At 45.8% G+C, this 13,096-nt stretch overlaps 1 protein-coding gene and 1 non-coding gene across 2 annotated transcripts in view; one reads left to right on the top strand and one right to left on the bottom strand.

Annotated features, from left to right (window-relative positions):
- Positions 1-13,096, top strand: part of CNR2 (cannabinoid receptor 2) — a 42,425-nt gene that overhangs the window by 23,153 nt on the left and 6,176 nt on the right. The gene's annotated exons all lie outside the window — the stretch shown is intronic.
- LOC115932436 (small nucleolar RNA U13) lies at positions 7,433-7,534 on the bottom strand. The gene has a single exon (XR_004068719.3). It is a non-coding gene; the product is annotated as a small nucleolar RNA U13 (small nucleolar RNA).

A 13,096-nucleotide genomic window follows, 5' to 3' on the forward strand; every position in this document is an offset into this window, starting at 1 on the left:
AACAATCACTGCTTACTGCAGCCGTGACTTCCTGGGCTCAAGTGATTCTCCCGCCTCAGTCTCCCCAGTAGCTGGGACTACATACATGCACCACTGTGCCCAGCTAATTTTTGTATTTTTTGTAGAGATGGGGTTTTACCATGTTGGCCAGGCTATTCCTGGGCTCAAGTGATCCACCTGTCTCTGCCTCCCAAAGTGCTGGGGTTACAGGCAGAGCCCCCATGCCTGGCACAGAATCCTGTAAGAACCCTATAAACTAACTCTATTAAGCATCTCCTGCCTTTGATTAGATACCTACTGTAAACCAGGTACAGTGCCATGAATTTGGTAAACTTGTATCATTAATCTGTATAATCATGTGATATGGATAGTATTTCTCCCAGTTTACAAGTGAATGAAACAGAGGCTCAGAGAGGTGCAGTAAGGTGCCCAAGGTCACACATCCTGAAAGTTGCAGAGCTGAATTTTAATACAGGAAGGTCTGGTTCCCAAACCTGTGACATTGTGATCCAACATGCTAAGTTTCCTGGAGAAGACCTTGGGAATCACCTCCATCAATCCAACTGCTTTGAAGATGAGAAAAGAAAGGCCCGGATGGTCAAGCAAGGTGGCTCACGTCTATAATCCCAACATTTTGGGAGGCTGAGGTGGAAGGACTGCTTGAGGCCAGGAGTTTGAGACCAGCCTGAGCAATATAGCAAGACACTATCTATATTTTTTTAATAGAAATCAAAGAAAGAAAAGAAAGGCCTTAGATAGGAAAAGGCACCTGCCTAAAGTCACTCAGTAGCAGGACAAGGACTAGAACCTAGGCTTCCCTACTCCCAGTTGGGGATAAAACGGTGAGGCTTGTGGCATCAAATCTCAGCTTCCCACTGTAGGTGTGGTAGCCACAGGCAGGGTATCATTCTCCTCCTTACCTCCAGCTCTGAGAGATTTAAACACAGCAGCAACGTGGGGCCAGCCGCTACTGTGGCTTCTTTCACTTCATGCTTTCACTTCAGGTTAGAAAAACCCCCAGGCACACCTTTTCTGAGCAGTTTCTCAGGTCCCAAGGTTCCCTTCCCAGATGCTCAGTATGAACCAGGCTCTAGGCTGCAGCCCCTAACACCAACCCCACTATGGACGCTCCCTGTGTGAAGTGCCATATGGTTTCTGAACAGTGGTATTTTTGTTAGGTGAAGAAAGCACTTGGTCATGGTGGTCACTTGGTCATGGTGGTTCACTTTTTTCTTTTTCTTCTTCTTTATTTATTTATTTATTTTTTTTGAAACTGAATCTAGCTTTATTGCCCAGGCTGGAGTGCAGTGGCGCAATCTCAGCTCACTGCAACCTCTGCCTCCTGAGTTCAAGTGATTCTCGTACTTCAGCCTCCCGAATAGCTGGGATTACAGGCACCTGCCCCCACTCCTGGCTAATTTTTGTATTTTTAGTAGACAGGGTTTCACCGTGTTGGCCAGGCTGGTCTCAAACTCCTGACCTCAAGTGATCTGCCCTCCTCGGCCTCCCAAAGTGCTGGGATTACAGGCGTGAGCCACCGCGCCTGGCCTTTTTTCTTTTTTAATCAGGCAGCCCAGAATAGGTTCAGAAAGACTCCCGCTTCTCTTTTACTCTTACATCTGTACAGCATCAGGTCACAAAATGTTTTTGCATGCATCAGTGATTCTTAATATTCAGAACTCTGCTGGCACACTGATAAAAAAGTGTGAATCCTTCCACCCCAACCAAAACATGCACAGACATAAAGTCTTAAATATGCCTCGAAAGGACCAATACTCCCATCCAAGCCTACCCATGGACCCAGGGTAAGAAGCTATGATGGAGGTCATCAGCCCATTTGGCATCTCAAGGAGAATGGCACAGGTATTGTTACTGTCATTTTACAAATGAGAAAAGAAAAGGGGCTCAGAATGTTGAAGGGACTTGCCCAAAGTCACCTGATGGGCCATGGTGGAGGTGAAACTAGAACACTCTTCGCTGTGGCAAACACTAAGTCTGTCTCTGTTGCGGGAAATTAAGGAACCAGAGAGACCGAACGGAGTACAGGAAAGTGTCTATTTAAGGTGTACACTGGCTCAGTGGACATGTGTCCTGAAAGTCTGAGCCCAGGACGAAGAAAACGAGTCCCCTTTAAGCATTTTGAGGCGGGCATTATGTGAAGCAGGAAGCAGGCTTACAGGAGCAAGAATAAAGGCTGTTGTGACACTTTTGCAACATGTCTTACATCTCTGGGAAAACTTGGTTTGCAGCTTATGCTTATTTGTCTTGTGACCTTGCAGCTGTGCAGGGGAGAAAGAAACAGGAGTTTAAGGAGCCTACAAAATATGTGGAGGGTAGATATGGTTAATGTTTCTTGGGACAGACGGTTAATTTTTTTTTTTAACTTTAACTTCGGGGGGCTACTTAAATTTTTTTTTTTTTTAGCCTTGGTTAATATAGCAATTCATTTTATGAGCTTTTTTAACTATTACTATAATTTTTACTATTATTACTTATACCATTATTCTGTTATTTTCTTAATTTCCTACTTCATCTCTGTGCTGGATGTTCAGACACAGTCTTCACCCTGGAAAAAGGCCCTGTCTAGAAGCCAGAGATTCTGACTCCAAAAGGGATTTATATCTGTCCAAAGGGAAGACAGTGAGCTGGGTTTCCCGTTGCTCTGTGTGTCCCATTGTCAGATGCTGGCTTGTTAAGACCTGCATCCAAATGCCTGAATTTCTTTCCCTTATCTACTTTGGATAATAACCACACATGTTGGTGGCCATGCCAGGCCTAGATGAGACCTGAAGCCAGCCTCCATCAGCCCCAGCATCCCTCTTCTAGGCTGAATTCTACATGGGGTAAGCCATTTCCTGACTGGAAGGGGTTGTTTTCCAAGGGAAACAAGGGAAGAGAGTCCCTGGGTGGCAGGTGATGGGGCAGGGGGTTCCTAGCAGGGTTGCAGGGATCCTCTTAGCCCCCTGAGCCGGAAACTTTCAGAAGTAGCCAAGTGGGGTTGTGGGAGCTGACAAAGGCTTGCACTGTCTGTCACTCACTAGTGACCAGGGTGGAGAGGTGAGCTGGCACCTTTTTCTGTCTGAGCTCAGGTGTGACCTTGACAACACTCAACAAAGGTTACCAGCCTGGCCAACATGGCAAAACCCTGTCTCAATTAAAAATACAAAAATTAACCAGGCATGGTGGCGTGCACCTGTAATTCCAGCTACTTGGGAGGCTGAGGCAGGAGAATCGCTTGAACCCGGGAGGCACAAGTTGCAGTGAGCCGAGATCGTGCCACTGCACTCTAGCCTGGGCAACAGAGCAAGACTCTGCCTCAAAAACAAAAAAACAAAAAAACCGCAAAGGGCGTCTGTCTCCAACTTCTCTACATAGGGCCACCTCTATGCCTATTGCACCGGAGTTTTGCCTTGTGACTCGGGATATGTGGATAATTGCAGCTCTGCTGCTCATATGTTGGGTGACCTTAGGCAAATTATATCCCCATTCTTGGACTGTTTTCTGGATGGCAAAATGATGGCGTTGGATTAGAAGAGAGGTTTTTCAATCTGTTCCTAGAGGAACCTGGGCTGCCTTGAAGAAAGGACATAGTGATATGAATCCCCCTGCAGTCAAGATACGGCTTACTCCATGTAGAATCCACCCTAGAAGAGGGATGTTGGGGGTGGCGGTGGCTGGCTTTGGGCCTCACCTAGCCCCGGCATGGCCACCAACATGCGTGGTTATTATCCAAAGTAGGTAAGGGCAGGAAATATGGACATTTGGATGCAGGTCTTAACAAGCCAACGTCAGGACGCACAGAGCAACAGGAAACCCAGCTCCCTGTCTTCCCTTTGGGCAGATAGAAATCCCTTTTGGAGTCAGAACCCCTGGCTTCTAGACAGGGCCATATCTACCTGTTTTATAAACAGGGGTTATGCAGATTGCAAAAAGCACCTATCCTCTTAAAAATTTTAAAGTCTTTGGGTTATAATAAGAACTGACATTTATTGAGCTCTTATAATGCACCAGGCATATTATTCTTTTTTTTTTTTTTTTTTTTTTTGAAATAGAATCTCGCCCTGTCACCCAGGCTGGAGTGCAGTGGTGCAATCTCGGCTCACTGCAATCTCTGCCTCCCAGGTTCAAGTGATTCTCCTGCCTCAGCTTCCTGAGTTAGCTGGGATTACAGGTGTGCGCCACCACACCCAGCTAATTTTTGTATTTTTAGTAGAGACGGGGTTTCACCATGTTGGCCAGGTTGGTCTCAAACTCCTGACCTCGTGATGCGCCTGCCTCGGTCTCCCAGACTGCTGGGATTACAGGTGTGAGCCACCGCGCCTGGCCACCCCCGCCCCACACTTTTTCTTTCCTAGGACAGATTCTCGCTATGTCGCCCAGGCTGGAGTAGAGTGGCGCAATCTCAGCCCACTGCAACCTCCGCCTCCTGGGTTCAAGTGATTCTCCTGCCTCAGCTTCCTGAGTAGCTGGGATTACAGGCGCGTGCCACCACACCTGGTCAATTTTTATAGTTTTAGTAGAGAAAGTGTTTCACCATGTTGGCCAAGCTGGTCTCAAACTCCTGATCTTGTGATCCACCCGCTTCAGCCTCCCAAAGTGCTGGGATTACAGGTGTGAGCCACTGCGCCCGGCCCAGGCATATTATTCTTAGCAACCTCACAGAGTAGGTGAACTAGCCCCATTTGAAGATGTGCCTAAGAATAATAATAATAACAATAATGGCAACAATGAACACTTCCATGTATGATAGTAATTTATTTAAATACTCAGAAAACCCCATTTTACAGATGAGAAATGAGAAGACCGAGGCATTAGGTATTTTGAAAGAGGTCACTGGGTAGGATTTAAACCTACATGGTTTGTTCCCATCTCCCTCACACTCATACTTGGGGTCTACAGTATTCAAGACAGCCCCTTTCCATCCAAGTGCATTTCATTAATTAATAGCTTTTTTTTTTTAAAGAGATGGTGGTCTTTCTCTGTCAACCAGGCTGGAGTGCAGTGGCATGACCATAGCTCACTGCAGCCTCCAACTCCCGGGCTCAAGGGATCCTCCCATTTCAACCTCCCAAAATTCCATGATTACTGGTGTGAGCCACTGTACCCAGCCTCAGTTAATAGTTTTTGAGGCCGGGCATGGTGGCTCATGCCTGTAACCCCAGCATTTTGGGAGACTGAGGCAGGTGGATCACAAGGTCAGGAGTTCAAGACCAGAATGGCCAAGATGGTGAAACCCCACCTCTACTAAAAACACAAAAAATTAGCCAGGCCCAGTGGCAGACGCCTGTAATCCCAGCTACTCGGGAGGCTGAGGCCAGAGAACCACTTGAACTCGGAGGGTGGAGGTTGCAGTGAGTTGAGATCATGCCACTGCACTCCAGCCTGGGCGACAGAGTGAGACTCTATCTCAAAAAAAAAAAAAAAAATTGTTTTTGAGCGCCTGCTATGCAGCAAGCATTGTGCTGAGCCACTAAAGGTCCAGAAATAATAAAGCCTTAGTTCTGACCTCGACCAGCCGTGTGGCCTCAGCCCAATGCTTTAACATTGCCGACCTTTTATTATCTGTGAAATAGCAATAAGCATAACTCTAATATCATAGAGTTGCGGGGATTAAACTAGATGGTCAGCTGGGCACAGTGGCTCACACTTGTAATCCCAGCACTTTGGGAGGCTGAATCGGGTGGATCATTTGAGGTCAGGAGTTCGATACCAGCCTGGCCAACATGGTGAAACCCCGTCTCTGCTAAAAATACAAAAATTAGCTAGGTGTGGTGGTGTGTGCCTGTAATCCCAGCTACTTGGGAGGCTGAGGCATGAGAATCGGTTGAACCCAGGAGGCAGAGGCTGCAGTGAGCCGAGATCGCGCCACTACACTCCAGCCTGGATGACAGAGGGAGACCCTATCTCAAAACAACAACAACAACAAACTAGATGGTGGCTGTGAAAAATATTTTGTGGAATTTAAATTCCATTCAAATGTTGGTCAGCGTGGTTAGTGATCTAGTCGAGGGGAAAGACCAGTGCAGCACCAGTTACCACACACGCAGAGCAGGCCGGGTGCTTCAGATGTGACTGCAGGATCAGGGAAGGCTTCACTGGGCAGGAGATGAGCCCAGAGGAAAGGTCAGGAGGGAAGTGCGCCAGGGAAAGGACCCCTGGTGCAAAGGCGTGGAGGCAAGAAAACAGGACTGTTTGGGAACTGTGAGGCATCCAGCTGAGCCAGGCTGGGGAATGAGTTCTGATTGGCAGGCAGCTCTCCTGGGGTCTACAGATGTCCCGCAAAGCTATGAGACACGTGGATAATTTAAACATTTTCCAGCCAGCGCGGTGGCTCACGCCTATAATCCCAGCACTTTGGGAGGCCGAGGCGGGTGGATCACGAGGTCAGGAGATCGAGACCATCCTGGCTAACACAGTGAAACCCTGTCTCTACTAAAAATACAAACAAACAAACAAACAAAAAATTAGCCGGGCGTGGTGGTGGGCACATGTAGTCCCAGCTACTTGGGAGGCTGAGGCAGGAGAATGGCGTGAACCGGGGAAGCGGAGCTTGTAGTGAGCTGAGATCAGGCCACTGCACTCCAGCCTGGGTCACAGAGCGAGACTCTGTCTCAAAAATAAATAAATAAAATAAAATAAAATAAAATTTTCCATAGACACATCTAAACATTTTAAAATAGGCTGGGCATGGTGGCTCACCCCTGTAATCCCTGAGGTGGGCGGATCACCTGAGGTCAAGAGTCCTAGACCAGCCTGACCAACATGGTGAAACCCCGTCTCTACTAAAAATACAAAAATTAGCCGGGCGTGGTGGCAGATGCCTGCAATCCCAGCTACTCAGGAGGCTGAGGCAGGAGAATCGCTTAAACCCAGGAGGCGGAGGTTACAGTGAGCTGAGATAGTGCCACTGTACTCCAGCCTGGCCAACAAGAGCGAGACTCCATCTCAAAAATGTATTTATTGAGAACGAGTCTCGCTCTGTTGTCCAGGCTGGAGTGCAGTGGCATAGTCTTGGTTCACTGAAACCTCCGCCTCCCAGGTTCAAGCGATTCTCCTGCCTCTGCCTCCCAAGTAGCTGGGATTATAGGCACCAGCCATCATGAGGGCTAATTTTTTTTTTTTTTTTTTTTTTTGTATTTTTAGTAGAGATGGGGTTTCACCATATTGGCTAGGCTAGTCTGAAACTCCTGACCTCAGGTGATCCACCCGCCTTGGCCTCCCAAAGTGCTGGGATTACAGGCGTAAACCACCGCGCCTGATAGTATCAGCATTTAGAGCTGTAAATTTCCCTTTGCATACGACTCAGATGAATCTCACACATTTTAATGTCTCACAATTTCATAGTCATTCAATGCCAAGTATCTTCTAATCGCCTTTATGAATTTTTGACCCAGGAATTATTCAAAAGTGTGTCTTTTTTTCTTTTTTCACACATCAGACTGGTAACGTGACAATGTCATCATAGGTTTGAGGGAGGGACATCTCACACATGAGCGTGAAAACCAGTCATCACGCTTATGAACTACGAAGGGATCCCGAAGTGTGTTTTTAAAGATCCATACCTGAGGCCAGGCACGGTAGCTCATGCCTATAATCCCAGCACTTTGGAAGGCCAAGGTGGGCAGATAACCTGAGGTCAAGAGTTCGAGACTAGCCTGGCCAGTATGGTGAAACCCCATCTCTACTAAAAATACAAAAAATTAGCTGGTCATGGTGGCAGGCACCTGTAATCCCAGCTACTTGGGAGGCTGAGGCAGGAGAATCGCTTGAACCTGGGAGGTGGAGGTTGCAGTGAGCCAAGACCGCTCCACTGCACTCCAGCCTGGGCACAACAGTGAGACTCCATCTCAGGAAAAAGATCCATACCTATGAACTTTGTTAGTAATTTTTTTTTTTAAAGACAAAGTTTTGCTCTCGTTGCCCAGGCTGGAGTGCAATGGCACGATCTTGGCTCACTGCAACCTCCGCCTTCCCAAGTTCAAGCGATTCTCCTGCCTCAGCCTCCCGACTAGCTGGAATCACAGGCAGGCACCACCATGCCCGGCTAATTTTTTGTATTTTTAGTAGAGACAAGGTTTCTTCACGTTGGTCAGGCTGATCTCGAACTCCCTACCTCAGGTGATCTGCCCGCCTCGGCCTCCAAAGGGCTGGGATTACAGTTGTGAGCCACCATGCCCGGCCTAGCAATTTTTTTTTTCTTTTTTTGAGACAGGGTTTCACTCTGTCGCCCAGGCTGGAGTGTAGTGATGCTCATTGCAGCCTCCGCCTCCTAGGTTCAAACGATTCTCCTGCCTCAGCTACCTCAGTAGCTGGGATTACAGGTGTGCACCACCAGGCCTGGTTAATTTTTGTATTTTTAGTAGAGATGGGGTTTATTAGAGACAAGCTGGTCTCAAACTCCTGGCCTCATGTGATCTGCCCCCCTTGGCCTCTCAAAGTGTTGGGATTATAGGCATGAGCCACCATGCCCAACCAGTAATTTTTTAAAATTATTATTATTATATATATTTTTTGAGACGGAGTCTCACTCTGTCACCCAGGCTGGAGTGCAATGGTGTGATTTTGGCTCACTGCAAACTCCGCCTCCTGGGTTCAAGCGATTCTCCTGCCTCAGCCTCCCGAGTAGCTGGGATTACAGGTGCCTGCCACCATGTCCAGCTGATTTTTGTATTTTTAGTAGAGATGGAGTTTCACCATGTTGGCCAGGCTGATCTCTAACTCTTGACCTCAGGTGATCCGCCCGCCTTGGTCTCCCAAAGTGCTGGGATTACAGGCGTAAGCCACCACGCCCAGCCTTAATTATTAATTTCTAAATAAATGTTATGTGGTCAGAATACAATTTTGTACAACAGATCATTTTATATTAATTTATATTTATAATTATATTTAAATTATATGTAATATGTTAATTTATATTTAAATTACATATATAAACTATAGGCTGGGTGTGGTGGCTCACATCTGTGATCTCAGCACTTTACGTGAGGTCAGGAGTTTGAGACCAGCCTGGCCAACATGGTGAAACACCATCTCTACTAAAAATATATATATTAAAAAAAGCCATGCCTGGTGGCAGGCACCTGTAATCCCAGCTACTCAGGAAGCTGAAGCAGGAGAATCACTTGAACCCTGGAGGCGGAGGTTGCAATGAGCCAAGATCGCGCCATTGCACTCCAGCCTGGGTGACAAGAGTGAAACTCCATCTCAAAAAAATAAAAACTAAAAATAATACATTTTATATATTAGAAGGTGATAGTGGTATGGAAAAAATAAAGACGAGGTCAGTGTAAAGAGAAGCAAAAGAGCTGGAGGTTGGGCTAGGTGCAGTGGCTCATGCCTGTAATCCCAGCACTTTGGGAGGCTAAGGCGGGCAGATCACAAGGTCAGGAGATCGAGACCAGCCTGACTAACACGGTGAAACCCCGTCTCTACTAAAAATACGAAAACTTAGCCAGGCATGGTAGTATGCGCCTGTAGTCCAGCTACTCGGGAGGCTGAGGCAAGAGAAAGGCTTCAACCTGGGAGGCGGAGGTTGCAGTGAGCCGAGATTGTGCCACTGCACTCCAGCCTAGGTGACAGAGTGAGACTCCATCTCAAAAAAAAAAAAAAAAAAGAGTTGGAAGTTGGGATGAGTTAGGGTATTATATGGGGTAGTCAGGGTAGGTGTCATTGAAAAAGTAAGATCTGGGCAAAGACTTAAACAAGGTGAGAGCAAGCCAAGTAAATGTTGAGGGAAAGGTGATCCAGGAAAAGGGAACAGCCAGTGCAAAGGACCTGCGGCTGAAAAGAAGACTGATTAAGAAGCCAATGTGGCTAAAGCTGGGTCACCAAGGGAATCATTGTAGAAGGGACCATAACACTAAGGACTTTGGCTTTTACATAGTGGACTAGGGAGCTATGCAAGGTTTGGGACAGAGAAATGACAAGATCCTATATTTTTAAAGGATCACCCTGACTGCTATGTTGAAACTAGATTAGAACCAGGCCTGATTAAAAGCAGGGGGCTCAGTTAGGAAGCTATTGCAATAAACCAGATAAGAGATGATGCCTGGTTTTTTTTTTAAGCCTAAAATTAATCAATGTCTTTACCCACTTCCTAGATAAAGCTTTAACTCTATTAATCTCTTTCTTGTCTTGCATTTTTGTCATTCACAATTTTATTTCTACTTTGTTTTTGTTTTTGTTTGAAACAAGGTCTCATTCTGTCACCCACACTGGAGTGTGGTGGCACAATCGTAGATCACTGCACACTGGACCACCTGGGCTCAAGTAATCCTTTGACCTCAGCCTCCCAGGTAACTGGGAATACAGGCATATGTCACCACGCCTGGCTAAATTTTTATTTCTTGTAGAGATGGGTTTCACCATGTTGCTTAGGCTGGTCTTGAACTCCTGGGCTCAAGCAATCCTCCTGCCTTGGACTCCCAAAGTGCTAGGATTTCAGACGTGAGCCACGGTGCCCAGTCTCCACTTTGGTTTTGTTTGTTTGTTTTGTTTTGTTTTTTGAAACAGAGTGTCACTCTGTCACCCAGGCTGGAGTGCAGTGGCATGATCTTGGCTCACTGCAACCTCTGCCTCCCAGGTTCAAGCAATTCTCCTGCCTCAGTCTCCTGAGTAGCTGGGACTACAGGTGCACACCACCACGCCTGGCTAATTTTTGTGTTTTTAGTAAAGACGGGCGTAAATTACTCACTATTATTGTTGTTTTATAAAGCCATTTGCTTTTCTTTACTCATATTTGTCAACTTACTTGCTCACTATTCTTTCTTGCTGTTCTTTTCTTCCCTTTGGGTTGAATTTCCTTCTAAAATGCACATTCTTTAGATGTTCCTTCAGTGAAAGTCTGTTAGTGAACAATTTTCTTTGAATTTTTTAGACCTCATTCTTGAATGATAGTTTAGCTGGGTATAAAATTCTAGACTGACAGTTTTTTCTTTATTTTTTGGCTTCTATTGTTGCTGATCAGAAATCTGCTCTTAAAATTAATTGTAGTTCTCTTACAGGTAATTTGTCTTTTCATTCTTACTGCCTTATATTTTTATTTGTCTTTGGTATTCTGATATGTATGCTATATGATATACATGAACATGGAATGTGTTTTTAAAAATTCTACTTCGGGCTGGGTGTGGTGGCTCACGCCTATAATCCCAGCACTTTGGGAGGCCGAGGTGGGCATATCACCTGAGGCCAGGAGTTCAAGCCCAGCCTGGCCAACATGGAAAACCCCTTTTCTACTAAAAATACAAAAATTAGCTGGGCATGGTGGTGCACACCTGTAGTCTCAGCTATGTCAGGAGGCTGAAGCTGGAGAATCACTTGAACCTGGGAACTCTGTCTCAAAAAAAAAAAAAATTCTGCTTTGGGTTCCCTGTGATTTCCAAATCTGAATAGTCTTATTTTTCATGGATCCTGAATAATTCTTTTTTGTTGTTGAGGCAGGGTCTCATTCTGTTGCCCAGGCTGCAGTGCAATGGCATGATCATGGCTCACTGAAGCCTTGGCCTCCCTGGGCTCAAGTGATCCTCCCACCTCAGCCTCCCAAGTAGCTGAGACAATAGGCATGCACCACCATCCAGCTAATTTTTGTATTTTTTTGTAGAGATGGGGTTTTTCCATGTTGCCCAGGCTGGATGGATAATTCTTTACTACTACCTCTTTGACTATTGCCCACCACCAATTTTCTCTGTTTATCCTCTCTAACACTCCTCTGAGATATAAACATTTTTACTCAATCCTTCATAACTCTTAACTTCTCTTTCTTGTTTTCCATCACTTTATCTCTTTGTTCTGCATTGTGAGAAATTTCTTCAGAGCTACATTCTTTATTTTTTTTTTTTTTGAGATGGAGTTTCACTCTTATCGCCCAGGCTGCTGTGCAGTGGTGCGATCTCAGCTCACTGCAATCTTTGCATCCGGGGTTCAAGCGATTCTCCTGCCTCAGCCTCCTGAATAGCTGGCATTACAGGTGTCCACCACTGTGCCCGGCTAATTTTTGTATTTTTAGTAGAGACAGGGTTTCATCATGTTAGCCAGGCTAGTCTTGAACTCCTGACCTCAGGTGATCCATCACTTCAGCCTCCCAAAATGTTGGGATTACAGGTGTGAGCCACTGTGCCTAGCCCCAGATCTACTTTCTTTTTTTTTCTTTTTATTTTTTTTGAGATGGAGTCTTGCTCTGTTGCCCAGGCTGGAGTGCAGTGGCGCCATCTCGGCTCTCGGCTCACTGCAAGCTCCGCCTCCTGGGTTCACGCCATTCTCCTGCCTCAGCCTCCTGAGTAGCTGGGACTACAGGCACCTGCCACCACGCCCAGCTAATTTTTTGTATTTTTAGTAGAGACGAGGTTTCACCGTGTTAGCCAGGATGGTCTCAATCTCCTGACCTCATGATCCACCCACCTCGACCTCCCAAAGTGCTGGGATTACAGGCGTGAGCCACCGCGCCCGGCCACCAGATCTACATTCTAGATCAATGCTTTTCAGTTGTTCTGTTTTGCTCTTTAACTCATCCCTTAAGGATCTCTTTTTTCAATGATTTTATTTTTGGCTTCCAGAAATTCTACTTGAATCTTTTTCACATCTACCCAGAAACAATCTCTCATTCTGTACTCATGTTTTTAATTCTTTATTGTTTTTATATCAGACTTTTTTTAAGGTATACCCAAGAATTATATGAAGTTATTGAAAGTGGAATTCTACTGTCTGACGTTTCTGCTGACTCTTGCTCATGTTTCCTTATGCATTTTGCATGGTGAACTCAAATTTCACGGGCCTTTATATGTGGTATTCCTATACAACCTGTTTAGAAAGTGAATCGCTCCAAATAAATGTTTAGTTTGCTGTCTAATAATGTCTAATAATAAACCATACAATATCTAGGTTCCTGAGGGTTTTTTCTTCAATATTTGTGACATATACTAAAAAGTTACTTCTTATTGACATTCAATTTTTTTTTTTTTTTTTTTTTTGAGACAGAGTCTTGCTCTGTCGCCCAGGCTGGAGTGCAATGGCACAGTCTCGGCTCACTGCAACCTCTGCCTCCTGGGTTCAAGCAATTCTCCTGCCTCAGCATCCCAAGTAGCTGGGACTACAGGCACGT

The sequence above is a fragment of the Gorilla gorilla genome, chromosome 1 (assembly GCF_029281585.2).
Source record: "Gorilla gorilla gorilla isolate KB3781 chromosome 1, NHGRI_mGorGor1-v2.1_pri, whole genome shotgun sequence".
Lineage (NCBI taxonomy): Eukaryota > Metazoa > Chordata > Mammalia > Primates > Hominidae > Gorilla > Gorilla gorilla.